This window comes from Lactuca serriola, chromosome 7, assembly GCF_051521515.1.
Source record: "Lactuca serriola cultivar US96UC23 chromosome 7, Lser_US96UC23_V15, whole genome shotgun sequence".
Classification (NCBI taxonomy): domain Eukaryota; kingdom Viridiplantae; phylum Streptophyta; class Magnoliopsida; order Asterales; family Asteraceae; genus Lactuca; species Lactuca serriola.
Window position 1 is genome coordinate 76,517,038 of NC_136414.1, and position 11,044 is coordinate 76,528,081.

An 11,044-nucleotide genomic window follows, 5' to 3' on the forward strand; every position below is an offset into this window, starting at 1 on the left:
TAAAAATTTCAAATCTTAATACAGTCAATTCACAGCTTAATACAATCATTTCACAGTTTAATAAATAAAATTCACAGCTTAATACAGTAATTCATAGTTTAATACACAAAAAATATATCTGCACGACTATATTTTTTTAAACTTAATACTAACAGTTATATGTTCATATCTAGAGGCATTTTTATCTACTAAATCATGAATTTATTATACTAAGTTGTGAACAAATTTACAGCTTAACACAGCAAATTCACAGTTTAATACAATATATTCACAACTTATTTACAAGTATAATCTCATATTTCAGTGTATTAAAAACTCATTTATATTTTAATACATACATAAGTTATCTCATACTTCATAAGCAAACATCAAAAGAAAAATATATACGTGAATCATAAAAAAGGATAACTTATCTAAAATCAACGAAGATGACGAGTGAGAAATAGAAAATATCATTACTCTTCCACTATCGCCACCATTAACATTGCCAAGTATCAGTCTACCATATGTTGTCATCAACCATCGTCACCACAAAGCATCAATGTCAACACCAACAACATCATTCCCTAAAAAATCAGAAAATGATTAAAAAAACAAAATTCGCAGTTTAATTAATTATTTCAGACACTAATTCACAACTTAATTTAATATTTCAGACACTAATTCAAAACTTAATTCAATATTTCAGACACTAATTTACAAGTTACTGCATAAAAAAAACACATTCATAACTTAACTTACATATTCACAATTTAATGCATAAAACACATATTCACAGTTTAATACACTATGTTCACAACTATTTTATATGTATAAAATTAAAATCTTGATAAAAAAAATAGAATTCACAGTTTAATAAAGCATTACAGGACTCTTATTCACAATTTAATCAAACACCTTGTATGCTCTATAAAAAGATATTCAGATGATCGATTTTAAAAAAAAAGAAAAAAAAATTAAAACATATAAAAAATAATATATTCTTATATTAAAATTAATTCAAAAAAAAGTCACGTATTCACAACATAAAACTTATACTTTTTTCTTAATAATAATTAAAACTAACATTAACATAACTAAATAATTTATGAAACCTTAAAACATCACAATTTAATCACAAGAACAATAATACAAAAAACAATCATACACAAATCATTCATATTTTAACTCAAAGTTAATTAAAAGTTGAAAATTTAATATAATTAATTCACAGTTTAAACGACAAATTCACAACTTAAGCTTAATGCGGTTATTCATATTTCTAAACACACAAGTTACAATTTAATACTCAAAATCCATAACTTAATAAAATCAATTCACAGTTTAAACATAAATTATACAACTTAATGCAGTCAATTTACAGTTTAAAACCCAAATATCACAACTTAATACACAAAATTTATAGCTTAATATAATAAATTCACAGTTTAATACACACATTATCCATTCACAACCATATTATCAACTTAAAACTCTTAGTACAGTCAATTCACAGTTTAGTACACAAAATTCACGACTTAATGTAACAAATTCATAGTTTAATACACATAATATATATTCATAGTCATATTCTCAAATTTAAACTTACATATATACATTCATGTATGGAGGCATTTCTATATACTAAATTGTGAATTTAATATATTAAGCTGTCAATAAAATTCATAGATTAATACAAAAAAAATCACAGTTTAATACAATACATTCAAAGATCATTTACAAGTATAATCTCATATATCATTCACAATTAATACATAAATAAATTATCTCATATTTCAAAAGCAAACATCCAAGGAATAACATATACATGAATCATAAAAGTGGATAACTTATCTGAAATCATCGAAGAAGATGAGTGAGAAATGCAACATATCCTTAATCAACCATCGCTACCACCAACCACACCACCAACATCCCTCAAAAATTAGATTTGGATAGAAAAATCAAAATTCACATTTTAATAAAACATTTCAAACACTAATTCTCAACTTAATTCAATATGTTAGACACTAATTCCCAATTGGTGCATAAAAAATACACATTCACAACTTAATAACTTACATATTCACAAATTATTACATAAAAACACATATTCACAGCTTAATGACTTTCTAAATATTTTGGCATTTCATCAAACATCATGTGTGTACCATCACCAACTACCACTTGTGCCACTGATGCAATCATCATTCAATCCAAATTAGATCTATATATATAATCATGGATTCACAACTTAAATGTTATATATACATTCACGATGCACACAGATAAAATTAAAGGAAACAATGAATATTACCTCTCTTTAAAGTGCCCATCTCTCCTGCAGAAAGAAGGTTTGTAGTTGTTTCTTTTCCGGCAACCAGTAAATTGCGAGTCGTAAGAGAATAAGGGAGGAATGCCTTCTCCGGTAACAAGGCATCAGAGGGCAACAGACGATGGTAGGTCTGTGATAGTTTTAGGATTTTTTCAGTTTCAGTTAGTGATTATATACAAAATAACTGATGTTAATTAACCTTCGATTTCCATAAGATATGTAACGCACCAGTGGTAGAGTAGCAACGGGGGTGGTGGTCGGAAATGAACCAGGTGGTTGGAGATGATCGGAGATGAAATAGATCTGAAAGTATGAGATTTTGTGGATCCTTTTCGTTTTCCTAGATCGTAGATTTGGCCTTGTTGTCTGTCATCGCTCATAGATCTGTCATCGCTGCTCACCGGAGTTCGTAAATCTAGCCTCACCTATCGTCGGTGGTGTTGTGGCCATCAATGGTGTGCGTTCGTCGTCGGCAGTGGTGGATCTGGTGCAGAAACAATAGATCTGGATGGCGATGTCGGTGCCGACTAGGATTCCAGTGAGCCGGTGCTAGGCGGACATCGGCGGTGGTAGCAACGATATGGCATTGTGGGTGGTAGAAAGGACTCAAGGAGGGAAGTGAGAGGTTGATCTTTTTTGAAAAGCATGAGAAACATAAGTCAGATTTTTTAGATCGAATTATTTGATTAGGAAAGTGGTCTAAGATTTGTTGTTATTTACAACAATGTCATTCTTTTTTAGTAAGTGTTAAACGAAAATGTATTTGGAAAACATGTATTTGGAAAATGATAAACATATCTTTAATTATATGCTAAAAATAAAAGGTTCTTACGTTCTTAATCTTTTTTGGTTCTCATTTGAATCTTTACCTATATATATATATATATATATATATATATATATATATATATATATATATATATATATATATATATATATATATATAGCTAGGTTCAAATGTTTTTAGCAAATAATGTGTGCCTAAATGCACCAATGAGAATTCAGGAAACAATAAATCATTAATTAAATTAAAAAAGGGTATAATGGTAAACTTAGTATATCTAATTCTGGTAAAAAATCACTCAATTAATCTCTCCTTAATTAGTTAAACCCTAAAAACCGTCATCCATTTATCAGTCAGTCATCGCTCACAAAACTATCTTGCCTCCTCATAAAATTCTCTACTCCGGTTCTTCTTCTTTCATGACCCTCCTTCATCTGCATCAAAATCCTCTTTTTCTCTAGCGATCCCTCCATCGACTCTCCATCGTTACCTATTTCAGCAAAGAAAAACGAGACGGCTGCTGAGGCAATATTTGTGTCCTCTTCTACATATGTTGAAGATCATAATGATATCAGTAGCGAAAGGTCTCATGGTATGATTGATTTCAGGTTGAGGATGATGGCTAGGGTTCAGTTTAAGGCTGGTGCTTCGTGGTCTAAATGTCGGATTCTAAAGATTTATGCCCTATTTTGTTTATTGGGGTTGCTTCTTCTCGTTGTCGACAACAAGAAATCCGGGGAAAAGCAACAACAGCAGATGGCGGTGAAGAGGTGCTCGATTCCTGTATTGGAGTCTACAAAAGGAGGTGAAAACGAAGGCAGGAGGGGATTTTAGGTCGTCAACGACACCACCAAGAAACATAATTTGTATGCTCTTGTACTAATCATAACATCTTTTTTAGTTGTATCTCCAGTTCTCGACCACCAAGTAACTGAATTGGTAAGACTCTCACTAATTTATTTTGAAGAAACTAAAGAAGCACACCAAGTGTTCGATAAAATGCACAGTTGAAATCTAGGTTTTTTTTAATGCATCTTGATGTCGATCATTCTGCTAGAATGGAATATCGAATTCTAATTTTGTTAGAATAGAATCTTGAATTCCTTGTCAACTTAAGCAATGAATTGCCTTAACCAATTCTGTCAGAATAAAATTGGTTTATAATATTGTTATTGGTCTCAATTCTTATGGAATAACATTCTATATAATGAAACATTACATTCTTTCAGAATAATATACATTGCAAGTTTAGAGATGATTGTTAATATTGGTTCGTAGGAATTATATTTATATTCTATTTGAATATATATCACATTCTATTAGAATTTATTGTTTTATTCTATTTAATGCACTAAAACTTTTAATATTTGAAAGTTGATTATGTTTTCCTTGTGAATTTACGTTTTGAAGAGGTTGTCATTAATGTGGAAAATGAAGAAAATATGGAGAATGATAATATTCTTTCAGAATAGAGTAGTGTTTTTGTTAGATTTTGATGTTTTTTTAACCATTTTTAGTTTTAATCTTTAAGAATAAATGTAATCCTTAAACCATTATTAGTCATAATTTTTTTAGAATGATTGTAATAATTGTTTATAGTCTTTTTGTTTACGGATGAATGTAAATAGTGATTATTAACGAATAAAATTCGTATTTTTTAGAAAATGTTATTCTTGATAATATGCTGTATAATTCTTTAAGCATGTTTAATATAAAAATATCTTGAATGAAACAATATTATGTAAGAATAAAACCGCAAATAAATTTATTAGTTTATTGTTGACTTTTAATTATTCTGACAGAATAAAATCGGTTATTATTAAAAGTAATATTATAATTTAATTAGAATTAATTTAAAAGAAATCAGATTTTTTAAAAATAAGGGAATTAATGATCTCTTAAAATCCGAAAATTACCTTTTTTAAAAGAGGTTAATTGGCCAAAATACCCTTTTGTTGAAATTTGTGTGATTATATGATACATGCTACCCTATTGTAATATCATAGACCCTCAGATCATGATTGTTGATTCTATTCATTCGGTGGTCCAGATTTGTGCATTCTGACACACAATAGTTACTAGAAACAATATAACCTAACCCTATATATATATATATATATATATATATATATATATATATATATATAGCCAAGATCAAATAAGAAGGAAATATTTGGTAGGAATGTAAGAAGATTTTTTTCTACATATTTTTTTCGCGAAAAAACAAAATGAATCATTAGATGATTCATTTGTAAGATGATTCACAAGAAAAAATTCTCAAAAAAACATCTCGATGATTCATTTATACAATGATTTTGTTGTTATTCACTAAAATTGTCACAAAAGTGATTTTTTTTCTTAATTTACTTAAAAATTAATCATCTAGTGATTCATTTCTTTTGTTCGTTAAAAAAATATGTAGAAAAAAACTTCTTACCTTTCTGCCAAAAAAAAATTCTTACCGGATCTATATATATATATATATATATATATATATATATATATATATATATATATATATATATATATATATATATATATATATGACAAACAAAAATACGAACAATTCTAATTGGCACCAACATCTGGGAGATGAGTTACTTTGAAGTAGTGTTTCTTTATGAGAGAAAAAAGTTACTCGCCCCACTAAAACCCCCACGCCTTTTTCATATCATCATCCTATATCCCATGCCCCACCCCACATCAATAATAGAAGGAAGAACCATGATTCAAAGTAGCCCCAGCCCCCTTTTTCCTTCAAATAAAGATTGCTTTAGTTGAATCCATTCACGAAAAGATTCGTGTTGTCATTGATCCATATATACATTATAATCTTTGGAAGACATTAAAATAAAAGCCTACTAATCTTCGAGCTATATATGGATTGTGTTAAAACCATCTAAATAAAATAAAGTCACATCATTGAAAAAAACGAAAATCTTTAAGGGTTTCGGGATGGATACCCATCACCTCTCGTGTCACGTTTTTTGTATTATTTTTTTTTAATGAAATAGTAACCCTGAAAGCCTTTTATAAATCGTGTTAGAAATGTATCAATAAAGAAAAATACACGTTGCATACAACGATAAAGTGAATGCTTTTAGGGTTTCGGGATGGATCCATGCATGGTCACTTGCAGGGTGTTACTTTCTTGATCATAATAAGGGAAAAAAGGAACATTAATAGCTTCTCCTACAGGTTCAGCTAATTGATGGAATATCATTACATTAAGATGTTTTTTAAGAACCCCATATTAGTCTCACTAGTGCAAGCCAACACTACCTCACTTTTTGCAAAACATTATGAAAAAGGTGAGATGATTAAACATGGCATCAAGGTCAAAGATGAGGCAAAGATACATCAACAAACTGACCAAGTGTAGGGTTTGAGTTTGAAATTTGAGAATGATCTATTCTCATAAAGGGTTTTGCCACTACTTGCACTCAAAGCAACTAGACTTCAAAACAACCATGCACTCCCCTTTCTTTTTACTTCCCTTTGTTGCTAAGATTAGAAAAGGGAAAAGCGATTTTTCTTTTTGTTGAAAATAGAGTATAAGATCACTAAAGCATAAAATAAGCAACGTATGACTAATAGGATTTTTACTCCATGTAGAAGAATTGCATATGCCATCATCAAATATAGAGGGAACCAATTAAGGGAATGGAAGTTGGTTTTTGAAGCAAAAGATTTGTTTTGAAACAATAGTAAACCAATATCGATTAAGCATAATATTCTTGGGATATGTAAAAAAAATTGCTTTTAGATATGGCCTTTGGGTCCTTCAGAAACTTGTATAAAGATGTGATATGGGTGCAATTCATTTATATTTAATTGATAGTAGTTACATCTCGATAACAAAAGGCCTCTAGTAAGTTTGGGTTATGAAAGGATTTAAATAATAAAAATGAAAGAAACCAACGGTGAAAGAATGTACTATGATATGATAGAATACACCCACTCTGATAATTAATGATTGTTTCTTTCTTATTAAAGTCAACAGCCTAGATATGAATCAAATACCATTGAAGACTTGAAGTAAAGATAAAATTATTTTATAGTTACGTACTCTCATAATTAGTTTATAAAAAGTTATGCTTTTTTTTTTTTTTAATTTATAAAAATCTATTAAAAACCAGCTATGGTATAACAATATATGTGAAAGGACACACGATTAATGTGTGTAGCCACCTGGATTTGATTTTTGTCTCGATATCTTATGTTTTTAATTAGAATTAAATCCACATGTCCACTTTCTATTAGGGTTTTAAGCGAAAGCTAATGTAAAGAAAAATAAAGAATTGAAAAATTAACGTTGTTCATATGATCGGGATAATTATGCTACATATCAAGTATATCAACTAGAGATGTTTACAATTACATTGATATCTCTATATAAATTTAGGCTTTTGATTTCAATGCTAAAACTGCTTAGGTTTTTTGTTTCGACTATAAAGCTACATACTGGTGGGGTCCATTGTTAAATTTGATACCAACAATCAAGTCATGTCATATTAGACTCTATAACGCAACACTTTCTTGTAAACAAAAGCGTCACTTGATTAATGTATCTTGTTAAAAATATGATATTATTGTATTGTTGTTAAGAGCAAAGTTGTTGAAAAGTAAAGCTTTTTTTTTTCTAAAAAGTAAGACTAGTTATAAAAAGAAGATAAAACCGTTTATGAGTTAAATGAAAAGGAAATTAGGCCATGCCAAACTTTCCACCTTGCATGACTTTTGCTTAATTGAAAAGGCTTTGGCATCTACCATCTTTTTGAATGGTCGATTTTCAAAAACAGGAAGAAGAAAAGGTGAATTTTTCACTTGAAAAGGAGACCAAAGAAAGCTACTTTTTCAATTGTGCACTCACAAGGTGTGGAAATGTGGTTTTCATATTTTCAAATCAATTTCCTCATACTTTACACACAAGCATTTAACTTTTTATGTTAGAAAATTAACTAAAAAGTCTTGAAAGTATCAACCTGCCCTTTTGGATACACTTGTAAAAAGGACAAGCATATGCTCATCTTAATGCCTGCTTTATTGATTGTTAAGTTCTTTATTCAATCATAAAGATAGGGTTTCATATGTGCTTTCAAAAGTTGAGACAAATCTTTAGAAGAAAACCATTTTCTCTTATGCGGGACCTTCAGTCATGAAGCCAATTTCTTTGAACATTAGATCGACTGCCCCAAGGTTAAATGCTATATGATTCGATCTCGAACATGTGTCTATTCTTTTTGGAGCATTTAATTTCCATGTGATTACCGATAACATGTGACCACCATTAAGACCATCTCTAACTCATCTCTATTTTTTCATCAAAAATGGAGTAAAAAAATATAGTAAATAGCGTATCATTTTCAATCCTATTTTATTTTTTATCCCAAAAAATATATTTCTAGCATATTTCATTCTTCCAAACTTACATATATTTACAAACACACATTTCTATTAATTTGGTTTTAACAAATATATAATCTATATTTTTTCGTTACAATAATATTAAATAAATAAGATTACATTTCTATTAATTTGGTTTTAACAAATATATAATCTATATTTTTTCGTTACAATAATATTAAATAAATAAGATTATATTTATAGTGCACTTATAAATTAATATGTTATCGTGTTTCATGATTTTAGTATGTACTTAATTTTTTATATGAAATCGATAAATAAAAACAAATTTTATATTTATGATTAATTAATATAATTTATTATATAATAAAATATTATAAATTTTAAATGTTATATTTAAATTAAATCTAATAGATAAAACTAACTATAAATGTATAAATATATAAAAAGAGAGAAAGTAAAATTGATAACCAAAACTTATTCTCATATTTGGAGAAATGAATAGTATTACTCTATATATTAGGTAATATATTATTCATATATCCAAATATAAGGGAAGAAATGGGGTAGGCTGTAGAAGAATGAGGAGGGAAATGGAGACAATAATGGCATTTGGGGGTGGGTTGGAGATGTCATAATGGCATCTTAGGGCATTTCCAGCCCACCCCCAAACTTCATTTTTTTTTTATCCATTTCTTCCCTCATTCTCCTGCAACCCTACCTCATTTCTATCTCCATTTTCGGGGATATGTATAGTATTCCTCCCCCCCCCCCCCCCCATATCAAGGAATACTATTGATATCTCCAAAAATGGAGTTGAAGTTTCGGTTGTCATTTTTAGTCCCTCTCATTTTTATTTTATACATTTTTAGTTTATTTTTATCTAATAATTATAATTTAAATGTAATATTTAATATTTGTAATATCATGTTATATAATAATATATATTAATTAATCGTAAAATAGAGTTTATTTTTATCTCTCAAAACACGACAACTACTAGATGATGTGTATAATCATGCATTCGCCTTCCCCCAATCCTCTAAAGTACCTGAAACATTTAAATCTAAAACTATAAGCCAAAGTTTAGTGAGTTTCCCAAAATATTCCACACACCAATACATATTTTTTTCATGCATACATGAGCCTTCAGTCTAACTGGACCTTATCCCAAGGCCTACGGTACACCTAGACCGCTCTCCTAAGCCTACAACATATAGCTGGACTGATCTCATGAGCCTACAACAGTGGGCTGGACCGTTCTCTTTGAGCCTTCATGTAACACCCAGTTTTGAAAGTACTCAGTTGTGGTCTCGGAGGCCAAAGGTTAGGGGCGATTCGGTCTTTTATGGGTCTCAGGTTTGTTCGGAAGGTTTTAGACTTCGAGGTATGGCTAGGAGTGTAGGGTTTCCCGCCACCTTTTCGTGGATATAAAGTTCGTCGAAAGCGGACATAGAACGAGGAAGTTATAGTACTTTGTGATGGGCTTTAGCCATAAGAACTTTCCTATGTGCGCATGCAAAACCCTAATGCTTGGATCTAGGCTTTCTAATTAAACATGCTTTTGAATCCAAGACTTCTAACAACTAATTAAGTATAAGAACAATACAAAATCAGATCTAGAAGTTTACCTTTGAATCTCTTGTTTTGGTCTTGTTGTCTTGGAGCTCTAGAGTCACAATTGTCACTCCTCTAATGGCTTACAAACACCAAATAGTAAAGAAGATGATTTGAGAGAGAGGAGAGGAGGAAATCGGCCAGGGTTTCTCTATTCTAGATGAGATGCCGATTTCCCTTGGCCATCGGGTCTATTTATACTTGTAGACTCCTTAAGGGTTTCACCTTAAACCCTAGTTGGATAATCTTCTCTTAAAGCAATCCAAATCCTTACCATAGATAAGCCTTGGACGATTTTGAGCTATCCCAAGCTCTAGAATCCGTCCAATCCCTATCCCTTAAGGATTTACAGTCTAAAGTGTAACTATCAAACAATTGACAGTTTATACCCTCTTATTTAATTAATCTCTTTAAGTCACCAAATTAATACTAATTAATTCTATGACTTATATTAATCAAATAACAATATTATTATTCATTATATTATTCTCATAATATATTAATAATATTTATTCTCTCACAATAAATCATCCTATCAAGTTGCTATGGTGAAGGCAACCCAAAAGGACCATGCACAATCGGGTCAAATACTTGCCTAATATAGTTGCAGCCTTAGACACTATTCCAACACTTTGAAGTTGTTGGCAGAATTGGTCCTTGAATGGAAATGTTTGGCAAGTAAGTACCATGCATGCAAGGTGGTAGGCGTGAGGGTATGCCCAACGTAAGCTGGGTTACGCCCAACATATAAGGGCGAATGGACGCGGGTGCAGAGAGGCGTATGCCTAGCGTTTGCTTAGAGTCCCTAAACCCTAATTTTAAGGGTATGTCACTATATAAAGAACATAACACCCTAGATATCAGCCTCTCTCTCATCTTTAGACAGCCGCCACAAAACCCTAACCCTCACTTAAGTGTTCTTGGAGCTTTGGAGGCCATTAGAGAGAATTTTGGTGTATCAA